The following is a 14738-nucleotide window of genomic DNA, read 5'->3' on the forward strand; positions in this document are numbered from 1 at the left end:
CTTTTTCGATCTGTTATGTCACTAATTCTGTGTGTGAATTAAGATAGTTTAATATATAACACCTGCTTCAAAGCTAACAGTAAAGTTTATTTTGTTTATTTGTGATTTAAAATTACCTGCCTATTGTCTTTTGGGCCATCTTTCTACCAGCGCTGAAATTATTTACTCTTCTCGAAGATCATTATCCCTTTTATTCTGTGTATCCGTAATAACTGTCTAATTTTTTTTTCTTTCATTGTTCATGTTGTACCCATAGATTAGAAATCCCCTTCGCTTACTGTACTTCTGTCATATTAGGAAAATCATTTGCTTTTCTATCGACTGCAGTCATGATTTTAGTAACAATGTAGCACATTGCTAGAATTTAATACAAAGAAGGCTACTTTTGAAGTTTTATATATTAAGAAACAATATTAGATAGTTCTCTTTGTGTATAATTATTCTTTAATTTCAAAGTAGTTAAAATCTAATGATTCCTTTTTCCCCCCTTGGCCTCTTCTAGTGTAATTTGTCATCATTTTTGTGCACTCTTGGTTTGCAGAACATTGTTTCATGAAAGAAAAGGAACGAAGATGAAAAGAACGGAGAAATAGTGCAGAGCAAAAAGACACCTGTGGCTGGTAATTTTTGTTTTATATTAACTTTATTTCCACTAGAAATGCTTGAATGTTATAATTTGTACGTCCCGTTTCACAATTTGCTTTATATTGGAGTTTTACTAGTTATAAATTTTACATAAATGCTTCACATTACGTTTTCATGTTTAGGGTAGCATTTATGCATTAATTTTGTAGGTTTTGAATTCCATATTCAAGTGTCTGAATTGGTGCTTTCTTTATATTGTATTGTAATATTGGAAGTGAGGTGGTACTGATAATCACACTTTAAATATCAGAAGTCTGAGATTTCTTAGAGTTCTGTTGCTTAATAGTGGTTTCAAAATGACTGCTGTTGTGTAATTTTTTCCCATGTGGCCTCCTTTCGCATTACGAGGAGGAGGCTAAACATTTTTCTCTCTGTGTGGCCTAATAGTTTCCCTGTCCAACGTGTCTTCTCTTCATAACAGGTCAGTGTAATTGCACTGCTTGTGTATAAACGAATTTTGTTTCAGTTTTTTCCGAATGTACAGTCTCTATCAAGTGCTCTTTCTCTTAAAAGCCACTGAAAGTTAAATGTTGAACAAAAAAGAAATGTAAAGAAAATTTAATGAGTACTCGTAAAGAAAGTTAGTGGAGCCAAATTGTCTTCTGTTAAGGCTGTTCAAAATGTGCTTTTTCTTAGTTGTTTTAAGCATACTTTATTATTTTTTCCCCTTAATATGAACTATTTTGGCATATTGTGAAGTTTTATGAACCAATTTGAGAAGATCTATTTAAAATTGATTCCATAAGTAAAAAATTCATTTTGAAATCATATCAGAGATGTTGTATTATTTTCGAAGTAAAATTCTGCAGATTAACTTTCAACTTTGTTTTGAAAAGCGCTCTGAAAGTTTCTTTTGGACTTCTTTCCGTGCTCTTGGCAAATGCATGACAGAATTATTTTCTGAAAAAGCTGATGTCTTTTGCTTATAATAATGACTGATGCAACTGTAACCGTGTCGCTCTAAAGAGCACATGTTTCCCAGTAGTTCTTTTAAAGTGTCCTGTTTTTTCTTTTATTGGGTCAATCTCCGCTAAAAGATCAGATGTTGCTCTTGTGTTATTTAACAATTCCTTCATCTTATCTTCAGTTAAGAGCTCTTCTTCGTAATGAGCGCTTTTATTGTCAAGGGGTTTTATAAGCACCGAATTCTTTTTTTGTAATTTTCTGATTCATTGTTTGACTTCTCTGTCTTTCATATGTGAAAATTCTTCGGCATCCTTTGCTTTTGAGATTTTAAGATTTTTTAAACTTCATTTTCAGTCGATGAAAATTGTTTAAAGTAAGAGATAATTTCTTTCCGGTGTCGATGGATAAATGTTGAACCACGTATGAATGAAATTCTAGCAGTGGACAAGTTAAATAGCTTTTTGAGATATTCTTGATCTTAATTAGGATGAAAATCAGTTATTCCCATTTCTAGATCAGTAGAATTGTTATTTAACATATTTGCAATCTTTTACCATTTTCTTAAATACTAGTATTATGTAGTGGATTTGAAGTGAATAAAGTAGTTGGCCTAATTTTAAATACACTCAAAATATCTAATTTAGAAACTAACTTAAGTTCGATGAGATTTTCCAAATATTTATTTCAGTTTTCTTATATTTCACGCTTTAGTTCTCGAGATTTTCAAAGTGGCAAAACGTACATTACGTTATAGTAAAAATGTATATTCCTTATATTTGTGTAATCCTTTCACAAAATTAATTTGATTTAAAATGAATTTATAATACCCTTTAATTCAAAGACTTTAGTCTAGTTCTCTCCTCCCCCTCAAGTTTAAGATTTAGTTATTATGTCTGTAAAATGGCTAAATCATAGAACCAGGTATGTTCAATAATTTCTTCATAAGTTTCGTTTCTGAATTTTTAAAATTCTATGAAACTTTTGTAACAGAAGCTGGGATAGAACCTAGGCAGCCAGACAGAATGTCACTTCCCTGAGTGAAAATTTCTATCATTTCATTGAAAGTGACCTTATAATATTTCAGAATAAACCCTCATTCTGTAACACTAATAAATGTATATAGAGTTTTTTATTGTTTTTATAATGCATGTTTGGTTCTTACAATATTTTGAGCTATTATATTACTAATTCTGTATGTGAATTAATACAGTTTAATGTAGAATGCCTGCTTCAATGCTAAAAGTAAAGTATTTGAATTATGTTTTACCTTTCGTCTGTTTTCAGACGTAGGTTCTATTCTACAATTTACGGAATTTCTCTTTATTGGATATCTCACATAGCTGAGAAAATTTCATTCCTATGTTTAGGTTTTATAGTACAATATGTTGAGCATCCCTATATTAGTATATGGCTTTGGTTCCTTCGAAAGAAAAGAATATCTTAGTTTTCTTTAATTTTTGGTCAAAATTTTAGTATGTAGGTAATTACAATTGCTCTCCCACGAAAGTGCATCTAAATTTTTTGCATCATTTGAAAATGCTGTATCATTCAATGGCATCTGATGTGTTTTAGATTGATGTATTCAAGCTGGGCTCGAACCCGGGCAGCTAACAATATGTTCTTTCCCTGAGTGAAATATTGCTATAATTTCATTAAACTGACATGGTAATATTTCAGGATATTTTCTTGTACATTTGACTAAGCGTTCCTCTCTCATGAATGAGAGTACCTAAGTAAAGAACTTAAAATTAGAAATGGTTCTTACGTTAAAATTCTGAATGAAGTATTTCTTTTATGGTTTATGACTTTTGTTTCCAAGATGTTCTTCGAAATCTGTTTTTAGAATGGTGTTTTTGAGCCCTTTCTAAAAATAAATCTATAAAAGTATATATGTATAGCACTTTTAATGTTAATATATTGCGAGTTTGTTTCTTACTCTTTTTCGATCTGTTATGTCACTAATTCTGTGTGTGAATTAAGATAGTTTAATATATAATACCTGCTTCAAAGCTAACAGTAAAGTTTATTTTGTTTATTTGTGATTTAAAATTACCTGCCTATTGTCTTTTGCACCATCTTTCTACCAGCGCTGAAATTATTTACTCTTCTCAAAGATCATTATCCCTTTTATTCTGTGTATCCGTAATAACTGTCTAATTTTTTTTTCTTTCATTGTTCATGTTGTACCCATACAATAAAAACCCACTTCGCTTACTGTACTTCTGTCGTATTAGGAAAATCATTTGCTTTTCTATCGACTGCAGTCATGATTTTAGTAACAATGTAGCACATTGCTAGAATTTAAAACAAAGAAGGCTACTTTTGAAGTTTTGTATATTAAGAAACAATATTAGATAGTTCTCTTTGTGTATAATTATTCTTTAATTTCAAAGTAGTTAAAATCTAATGATTCCTTTTCCCCCCCCCCTTGGCCTCTTCTAGTGTAATTTGTCATCATTTTTGTGCACTCTTGGATTGCAGAACATGATATCATGAAAGAAAAAGAACGAAGACGAAAAGAACGGAGAAATAATGCAGAACAAAAAGACATCTGTGGCTGGTAATTTTTGTTTTATATTAACTTTATTTCCACTAGAAATGCTTGAATGTTATAATTTGTACGTCCCGTTTCACAATTTGCTTTATATTGGAATTTTACTAGTTATAAATTTTACATGAACGCTTCACATTACGTTTTAATGTTTAGGGTAGCATTTATGCATTAATTTTGTAGGTTTTGAATTCCATATTCAAGTGTCTGATTTGGTGCTTTCTTTATATTGTATTGTAATATTGGGAGTGAGGTGGTACTGATAATCACACTTTAAATATCAGAAGTCTGAGATTTCTTAGAGTTCTGTTGCTTAGTAGTGGTTTCAAAATGACTGCTGTTGTGTAATTTCTTTCCATGTGGCCTCCTTTCGCATTACGAGGAGGAGGCTAAACATTTTTCTCTCTGTGTGGCCTAATAGTTTCCCTGTCCAACGTGTCTTCTCTTCATAACAGGTCAGTGTAATTGCACTGCTTGTGTATAAACGAATTTTGTTTCAGTTTTTTCCGAATGTAGAGTCTCTCTATCAAGTGCTCTTTCTCTTAAAAGCCACTGAAAGTTAAATGTTGAACAAAAAAGAAATGTAAATAAAATTTAATGAGTACTCGTAAAGAAAGTTAGTGGAGCCAAATTGTCTTCTGTTAAGGCTGTTCAAAATGTGCTTTTTCTTAGTTGTTTTAAGCATACTTTATTATTTTTTCCCTTAATATGAACTATTTTGGCATATTGTGAAGTTTTATGAACCAATTTGAGAAGATCTATTTAAAATTGATTCCATAAGTAAAAAATTCATTTTGAAATCATATCAGAGATGTTTTATTATTTTTGAAGTAAAATTCTGCAGATTAACTTTCAACTTTGTTTTGAAAAGCGCTCTGAAAGTTTCTTTTGGACTTCTTTCCGTGCTCTTGGCAAATGCATGACAGAATTATTTTCTGAAAAAGCTGATGTCTTTTGCTTATAATAATGACTGATGCAACTGTCACCGTGTCGCTCTAAAGAGCACATGTTTCCCAGTAGTTCTTTTAAAGTGTCCTGTTTTTTCTTTTATTGGGTCAATCTCCGCTAAAAGATCAGATGTTGCTCTTGTGTTATTTAACAGTTCCTTCATCTTATCTTCAGTTAAGAGCTCTTCTTCGTAATGAGCGCTTTTATTGTCAAGGGGTTTTATAAGCACCCAATTCTTCTTTTGTAATTTTCTGATTCATTGTTTGACTTCTCTGTCTTTCATATGTGAAAATTCTTCGGCATCCTTTGCTTTTGAGATTTTAAGATTTTTTAAACTTCATTTTCAGTCGATGGAAATTGTTTAAAGTAGGAGATAAATTCTTTCCGGTGTCGATGGATAAATGTTGAACCACGTATGAATGAAATTCTAGCAGTGGACAAGTTAAATAGCTTTTTGAGATATTCTTGATCTTAATTAGGATGAAAATCAGTTATTCCCATTTCTAGATCAGTAGAATTGTTATTTAACATATTTGCAATCTTTTACCATTTTCTTAAATACTAGTATTATGTAATGGATTTGAAGTGAATAAAGTAGTTGGCCTAATTTTAAATACACTCAAAATATCTAATTTAGAAACTAACTTAAGTTCGATGAGATTTTCCAAATATTTATTTCAGTTTTCTTATATTTCACGCTTTAGTTCTCGAGATTTTCAAAGTGGCAAAACGTACATTACGTTATAGTAAAAATGTATATTCCTTATATTTGTGTAATCCTTTCACAAAATTAATTTGATTTAAAATGAATTTATAATACCCTTTAATTCAAAGACTTTAGTCTAGTTCTCTCCTCCCCCTCAAGTTTAAGATTTAGTTATTATGTCTGTAAAATGGCTAAATCATAGAACCAGGTATGTTCAATAATTTCTTCATAAGTTTCGTTTCTGAATTTTTAAAATTCTATGAAACTTTTGTAACAGAAGCTGGGATAGAACCTAGGCAGCCAGACAGAATGTACCTTCTCTGAGTGAAAATTTCTATCATTTCATTGAAAGTGACCTTATAATAAATATTTCAGAATAAACCCTCTTTCTGTAACACTAATAAATGCATATAGAGTTTTTTTAATGTTTTTATAATGCATGTTTGGTTCTTACAATATTTTGAGCTATTATATTACTAATTCTGTATGTGAATTAATACAGTTTAATGTAGAATGCCTGCTTCAATGCTAAAAGTAAAGTATTTGAATTATGTTTTACCTTTCGTCTGTTTTCAGACGTAGGTTCTATTCTACAATTTACGGAATTTCTCTTTATTGGATATCTCACATAGCTGAGAAAATTTCATTCCTATGTTTAGGTTTTATAGTACAATATGTTGAGCATCCCTATATTAGTATATGGCTTTGATTCCTTCGAAAGTAAAGAATATCTTAGTTTTCTTTAATTTTTGGTCAAAATTTTAGTATGTAGGTAATTACAATTGCTCTCCCACGAAATTGCATCTAAATTTTTTGCATCATTTCAAAATGCTGTATCATTCAATGGCATCTGATGTGTTTTAGATTGATGTATTCAAGCTGGGCTCGAACCCGGGCAGCTAACAATATGTTCTTTCCCTGAGTGAAATATTGCTATAATTTCATTAAACTGACATGGTAATATTTCAGGATATTTTCTTGTACATTTGACTAAGCGTTCCTCTCTCATGAATGAGAGTACCTAAGTAAAGAACTTAAAATTAGAAATGGTTCTTACGTTAAAATTCTGAATGAAGTATTTCTTTTATGGTTTGTGACTTTTGTTTCCAAGATGTTCTTCGAAATCTGTTTTTAGAATGGTGTTTTTGAGCCCTTTCTAAAAATAAATCTATAAAAGTATATATGTATAGCACTTTTAATGTTAATATATTGCGAGTTTGTTTCTTACTCTTTTTCTATCTGTTATGTCACTAATTCTGTGTGTGAATTAAGATAGTTTAATATATAATACCTGCTTGAAAGCTAACAGTAAAGTTTATTTTGTTTATTTGTGATTTAAAATTACCTGCCTATTGTCTTTTGCACCATCTTTCTACCAGCGCTGAAATTATTTACTCTTCTCAAAGATCATTATCCCTTTTATTCTGTGTATCCGTAATAACTGTCTAATTTTTTTTTCTTTCATTGTTCATGTTGTACCCATACAATAAAAACCCCTTCGCTTACTGTACTTCTGTCGTATTAGGAAAATCATTTGCTTTTCTATCGACTGCAGTCATGATTTTAGTAACAATGTAGCACATTGCTAGAATTTAAAACAAAGAAGGCTACTTTTGAAGTTTTGTATATTAAGAAACAATATTAGATAGTTCTCTTTGTGTATAATTATTCTTTAATTTCAAAGTAGTTAAAATCTAATGATTCCTTTTCCCCCCCCCCTTGGCCTCTTCTAGTGTAATTTGTCATCATTTTTGTGCACTCTTGGATTGCAGAACATGATATCATGAAAGAAAAAGAACGAAGACGAAAAGAACGGAGAAATAATGCAGAACAAAAAGACATCTGTGGCTGGTAATTTTTGTTTTATATTAACTTTATTTCCACTAGAAATGCTTGAATGTTATAATTTGTACGTCCCGTTTCACAATTTGCTTTATATTGGAGTTTTACTAGTTATAAATTTTACATGAACGCTTCACATTACATTTTAATGTTTAGGGTAGCATTTATGCATTAATTTTGTAGGTTTTGAATTCCATATTCAAGTGTCTGATTTGGTGCTTTCTTTATATTGTATTGTAATATTGGGAGTGAGGTGGTACTGATAATCACACTTTAAATATCAGAAGTCTGAGATTTCTTAGAGTTCTGTTGCTTAGTAGTGGTTTCAAAATGACTGCTGTTGTGTAATTTCTTCCCATGTGGCCTCCTTTCGCATTACGAGGAGGAGGCTAAACATTTTTCTCTCTGTGTGGCCTAATAGTTTCCCTGTCCAACGGGTCTTCTCTTCATAACAGGTCAGTGTAATTGCACTGCTTGTGTATAAACGAATTTTGTTTCAGTTTTTTCCGAATGTAGAGTCACTCTATCAAGTGCTCTTTCTCTTAAAAGCCACTGAAAGTTAAATGTTGAACAAAAAAGAAATGTAAATAAAATTTAATGAGTACTCGTAAAGAAAGTTAGTGGAGCCAAATTGTCTTCTGTTAAGGCTGTTCAAAATGTGCTTTTTCTTAGTTGTTTTAAGCATACTTTATTATTTTTTCCCTTAATATGAACTATTTTGGCATATTGTGAAGTTTTATGAACCAATTTGAGAAGATCTATTTAAAATTGATTCCATAAGTAAAAAATTCATTTTGAAATCATATCAGAGATGTTTTATTATTTTCGAAGTAAAATTCTGCAGATTAACTTTCAACTTTGTTTTGAAAAGCGCTCTGAAAGTTTCTTTTGGACTTCTTTCCGTGCTCTTGGCAAATGCATGACAGAATTATTTTCTGAAAAAGCTGATGTCTTTTGCTTATAATAATGACTGATGCAACTGTAACCGTGTCGCTCTAAAGAGCACATGTTTCCCAGTAGTTCTTTTAAAGTGTCCTGTTTTTTCTTTTATTGGGTCAATCTCCGCTAAAAGATCAGATGTTGCTCTTGTGTTATTTAACAATTCCTTCATCTTATCTTCAGTTAAGAGCTCTTCTTCGTAATGAGCGCTTTTATTGTCAAGGGGTTTTATAAGCACCCAATTCTTCTTTTGTAATTTTCTGATTCATTGTTTGACTTCTCTGTCTTTCATATGTGAAAATTCTTCGGCATCCTTTGCTTTTGAGATTTTAAGATTTTTTAAACTTCATTTTCAGTCGATGGAAATTGTTTAAAGTAGGAGATAAATTCTTTCCGGTGTCGATGGATAAATGTTGAACCACGTATGAATGAAATTCTAGCAGTGGACAAGTTAAATAGCTTTTTGAGATATTCTTGATCTTAATTAGGATGAAAATCAGTTATTCCCATTTCTAGATCAGTAGAATTGTTATTTAACATATTTGCAATCTTTTACCATTTTCTTAAATACTAGTATTATGTAATGGATTTGAAGTGAATAAAGTAGTTGGCCTAATTTTAAATACACTCAAAATATCTAATTTAGAAACTAACTTAAGTTCGATGAGATTTTCCAAATATTTATTTCAGTTTTCTTATATTTCACGCTTTAGTTCTCGAGATTTTCAAAGTGGCAAAACGTACATTACGTTATAGTAAAAATGTATATTCCTTATATTTGTGTAATCCTTTCACAAAATTAATTTGATTTAAAATGAATTTATAATACCCTTTAATTCAAAGACTTTAGTCTAGTTCTCTCCTCCCCCTCAAGTTTAAGATTTAGTTATTATGTCTGTAAAATGGCTAAATCATAGAACCAGGTATGTTCAATAATTTCTTCATAAGTTTCGTTTCTGAATTTTTAAAATTCTATGAAACTTTTGTAACAGAAGCTGGGATAGAACCTAGGCAGCCAGACAGAATGTACCTTCTCTGAGTGAAAATTTCTATCATTTCATTGAAAGTGACCTTATAATAAATATTTCAGAATAAACCCTCTTTCTGTAACACTAATAAATGCATATAGAGTTTTTTTAATGTTTTTATAATGCATGTTTGGTTCTTACAATATTTTGAGCTATTATATTACTAATTCTGTATGTGAATTAATACAGTTTAATGTAGAATGCCTGCTTCAATGCTAAAAGTAAAGTATTTGAATTATGTTTTACCTTTCGTCTGTTTTCAGACGTAGGTTCTATTCTACAATTTACGGAATTTCTCTTTATTGGATATCTCACATAGCTGAGAAAATTTCATTCCTATGTTTAGGTTTTATAGTACAATATGTTGAGCATCCCTATATTAGTATATGGCTTTGATTCCTTCGAAAGTAAAGAATATCTTAGTTTTCTTTAATTTTTGGTCAAAATTTTAGTATGTAGGTAATTACAATTGCTCTCCCACGAAATTGCATCTAAATTTTTTGCATCATTTCAAAATGCTGTATCATTCAATGGCATCTGATGTGTTTTAGATTGATGTATTCAAGCTGGGCTCGAACCCGGGCAGCTAACAATATGTTCTTTCCCTGAGTGAAATATTGCTATAATTTCATTAAACTGACATGGTAATATTTCAGGATATTTTCTTGTACATTTGACTAAGCGTTCCTCTCTCATGAATGAGAGTACCTAAGTAAAGAACTTAAAATTAGAAATGGTTCTTACGTTAAAATTCTGAATGAAGTATTTCTTTTATGGTTTGTGACTTTTGTTTCCAAGATGTTCTTCGAAATCTGTTTTTAGAATGGTGTTTTTGAGCCCTTTCTAAAAATAAATCTATAAAAGTATATATGTATAGCACTTTTAATGTTAATATATTGCGAGTTTGTTTCTTACTCTTTTTCTATCTGTTATGTCACTAATTCTGTGTGTGAATTAAGATAGTTTAATATATAATACCTGCTTGAAAGCTAACAGTAAAGTTTATTTTGTTTATTTGTGATTTAAAATTACCTGCCTATTGTCTTTTGCACCATCTTTCTACCAGCGCTGAAATTATTTACTCTTCTCAAAGATCATTATCCCTTTTATTCTGTGTATCCGTAATAACTGTCTAATTTTTTTTTCTTTCATTGTTCATGTTGTACCCATACAATAAAAACCCCTTCGCTTACTGTACTTCTGTCGTATTAGGAAAATCATTTGCTTTTCTATCGACTGCAGTCATGATTTTAGTAACAATGTAGCACATTGCTAGAATTTAAAACAAAGAAGGCTACTTTTGAAGTTTTGTATATTAAGAAACAATATTAGATAGTTCTCTTTGTGTATAATTATTCTTTAATTTCAAAGTAGTTAAAATCTAATGATTCCTTTTCCCCCCCCCTTGGCCTCTTCTAGTGTAATTTGTCATCATTTTTGTGCACTCTTGGATTGCAGAACATGATATCATGAAAGAAAAAGAACGAAGACGAAAAGAACGGAGAAATAATGCAGAACAAAAAGACATCTGTGGCTGGTAATTTTTGTTTTATATTAACTTTATTTCCACTAGAAATGCTTGAATGTTATAATTTGTACGTCCCGTTTCACAATTTGCTTTATATTGGAGTTTTACTAGTTATAAATTTTACATGAACGCTTCACATTACATTTTAATGTTTAGGGTAGCATTTATGCATTAATTTTGTAGGTTTTGAATTCCATATTCAAGTGTCTGATTTGGTGCTTTCTTTATATTGTATTGTAATATTGGGAGTGAGGTGGTACTGATAATCACACTTTAAATATCAGAAGTCTGAGATTTCTTAGAGTTCTGTTGCTTAGTAGTGGTTTCAAAATGACTGCTGTTGTGTAATTTCTTCCCATGTGGCCTCCTTTCGCATTACGAGGAGGAGGCTAAACATTTTTCTCTCTGTGTGGCCTAATAGTTTCCCTGTCCAACGGGTCTTCTCTTCATAACAGGTCAGTGTAATTGCACTGCTTGTGTATAAACGAATTTTGTTTCAGTTTTTTCCGAATGTAGAGTCACTCTATCAAGTGCTCTTTCTCTTAAAAGCCACTGAAAGTTAAATGTTGAACAAAAAAGAAATGTAAATAAAATTTAATGAGTACTCGTAAAGAAAGTTAGTGGAGCCAAATTGTCTTCTGTTAAGGCTGTTCAAAATGTGCTTTTTCTTAGTTGTTTTAAGCATACTTTATTATTTTTTCCCTTAATATGAACTATTTTGGCATATTGTGAAGTTTTATGAACCAATTTGAGAAGATCTATTTAAAATTGATTCCATAAGTAAAAAATTCATTTTGAAATCATATCAGAGATGTTTTATTATTTTCGAAGTAAAATTCTGCAGATTAACTTTCAACTTTGTTTTGAAAAGCGCTCTGAAAGTTTCTTTTGGACTTCTTTCCGTGCTCTTGGCAAATGCATGACAGAATTATTTTCTGAAAAAGCTGATGTCTTTTGCTTATAATAATGACTGATGCAACTGTAACCGTGTCGCTCTAAAGAGCACATGTTTCCCAGTAGTTCTTTTAAAGTGTCCTGTTTTTTCTTTTATTGGGTCAATCTCCGCTAAAAGATCAGATGTTGCTCTTGTGTTATTTAACAATTCCTTCATCTTATCTTCAGTTAAGAGCTCTTCTTCGTAATGAGCGCTTTTATTGTCAAGGGGTTTTATAAGCACCCAATTCTTCTTTTGTAATTTTCTGATTCATTGTTTGACTTCTCTGTCTTTCATATGTGAAAATTCTTCGGCATCCTTTGCTTTTGAGATTTTAAGATTTTTTAAACTTCATTTTCAGTCGATGGAAATTGTTTAAAGTAGGAGATAAATTCTTTCCGGTGTCGATGGATAAATGTTGAACCACGTATGAATGAAATTCTAGCAGTGGACAAGTTAAATAGCTTTTTGAGATATTCTTGATCTTAATTAGGATGAAAATCAGTTATTCCCATTTCTAGATCAGTAGAATTGTTATTTAACATATTTGCAATCTTTTACCATTTTCTTAAATACTAGTATTATGTAATGGATTTGAAGTGAATAAAGTAGTTGGCCTAATTTTAAATACACTCAAAATATCTAATTTAGAAACTAACTTAAGTTCGATGAGATTTTCCAAATATTTATTTCAGTTTTCTTATATTTCACGCTTTAGTTCTCGAGATTTTCAAAGTGGCAAAACGTACATTACGTTATAGTAAAAATGTATATTCCTTATATTTGTGTAATCCTTTCACAAAATTAATTTGATTTAAAATGAATTTATAATACCCTTTAATTCAAAGACTTTAGTCTAGTTCTCTCCTCCCCCTCAAGTTTAAGATTTAGTTATTATGTCTGTAAAATGGCTAAATCATAGAACCAGGTATGTTCAATAATTTCTTCATAAGTTTCGTTTCTGAATTTTTAAAATTCTATGAAACTTTTGTAACAGAAGCTGGGATAGAACCTAGGCAGCCAGACAGAATGTACCTTCTCTGAGTGAAAATTTCTATCATTTCATTGAAAGTGACCTTATAATAAATATTTCAGAATAAACCCTCTTTCTGTAACACTAATAAATGCATATAGAGTTTTTTTAATGTTTTTATAATGCATGTTTGGTTCTTACAATATTTTGAGCTATTATATTACTAATTCTGTATGTGAATTAATACAGTTTAATGTAGAATGCCTGCTTCAATGCTAAAAGTAAAGTATTTGAATTATGTTTTACCTTTCGTCTGTTTTCAGATGTAGGTTCTATTCTACAATTTACAGAATTTCTCTTTATTGGATATCTCACATAGCTGAGAAAATTTCATTCCTATGTTTAGGTTTTATAGTACAATATGTTGAGCATCCCTATATTAGTATATGGCTTTGATTCCTTCGAAAGTAAAGAATATCTTAGTTTTCATTAATTTTTGGTCAAAATTTTAGTATGTAGGTAATTACAATTGCTCTCCCACGAAATTGCATCTAAATTTTTTGCATCATTTCAAAATGCTGTATCATTCAATGGCATCTGATGTGTTTTAGATTGATGTATTCAAGCTGGGCTCGAACCCGGGCAGCTAACAATATGTTCTTTCCCTGAGTGAAATATTGCTATAATTTCATTAAACTGACATGGTAATATTTCAGGATATTTTCTTGTACATTTGACTAAGCGTTCCTCTCTCATGAATGAGAGTACCTAAGTAAAGAACTTAAAATTAGAAATGGTTCTTACGTTAAAATTCTGAATGAAGTATTTCTTTTATGGTTTATGACTTTTGTTTCCAAGATGTTCTTCGAAATCTGTTTTTAGAATGGTGTTTTTGAGCCCTTTCTAAAAATAAATCTATAAAAGTATATATGTATAGCACTTTTAATGTTAATATATTGCGAGTTTGTTTCTTACTCTTTTTCTATCTGTTATGTCACTAATTCTGTGTGTGAATTAAGATAGTTTAATATATAATACCTGCTTGAAAGCTAACAGTAAAGTTTATTTTGTTTATTTGTGATTTAAAATTACCTGCCTATTGTCTTTTGCACCATCTTTCTACCAGCGCTGAAATTATTTACTCTTCTCAAAGATCATTATCCCTTTTATTCTGTGTATCCGTAATAACTGTCTAATTTTTTTTTCTTTCATTGTTCATGTTGTACCCATACAATAAAAACCCCTTCGCTTACTGTACTTCTGTCGTATTAGGAAAATCATTTGCTTTTCTATCGACTGCAGTCATGATTTTAGTAACAATGTAGCACATTGCTAGAATTTAAAACAAAGAAGGCTACTTTTGAAGTTTTGTATATTAAGAAACAATATTAGATAGTTCTCTTTGTGTATAATTATTCTTTAATTTCAAAGTAGTTAAAATCTAATGATTCCTTTTCCCCCCCCTTGGCCTCTTCTAGTGTAATTTGTCATCATTTTTGTGCACTCTTGGATTGCAGAACATGATATCATGAAAGAAAAAGAACGAAGACGAAAAGAACGGAGAAATAATGCAGAACAAAAAGACATCTGTGGCTGGTAATTTTTGTTTTATATTAACTTTATTTCCACTAGAAATGCTTGAATGTTATAATTTGTACGTCCCGTTTCACAATTTGCTTTATATTGGAGTTTTACTAGTTATAAATTTTACATGAACGCTTCACATTACATTTTAATG

At 30.5% G+C, this 14738-nt stretch overlaps 1 long non-coding RNA gene across 9 annotated transcripts in view; it reads left to right on the forward strand.

Moving 5' to 3' along the window:
• Window positions 1–14738, forward strand: part of LOC146993078 (uncharacterized) — a 138793-nt gene that overhangs the window by 29919 nt on the left and 94136 nt on the right. Inside the window, exon 5 of one of the 9 annotated variants that reach the window (XR_015038699.1) lies at window positions 503–620. The exons of the other annotated variants lie outside the window; for them this stretch is intronic. This is a non-coding gene — a long non-coding RNA (uncharacterized LOC146993078). The remainder of the gene's footprint in view (window positions 1–502; window positions 621–14738) is intronic. 9 annotated transcript variants of the gene reach the window in all.

This window comes from Stegodyphus dumicola, chromosome X1 (genome assembly GCF_044657685.1).
Source record: "Stegodyphus dumicola isolate Sdum_Otavi_A_Nest chromosome X1, ASM4465768v1".
Taxonomy (NCBI): Eukaryota; Metazoa; Arthropoda; class Arachnida; order Araneae; family Eresidae; genus Stegodyphus; species Stegodyphus dumicola.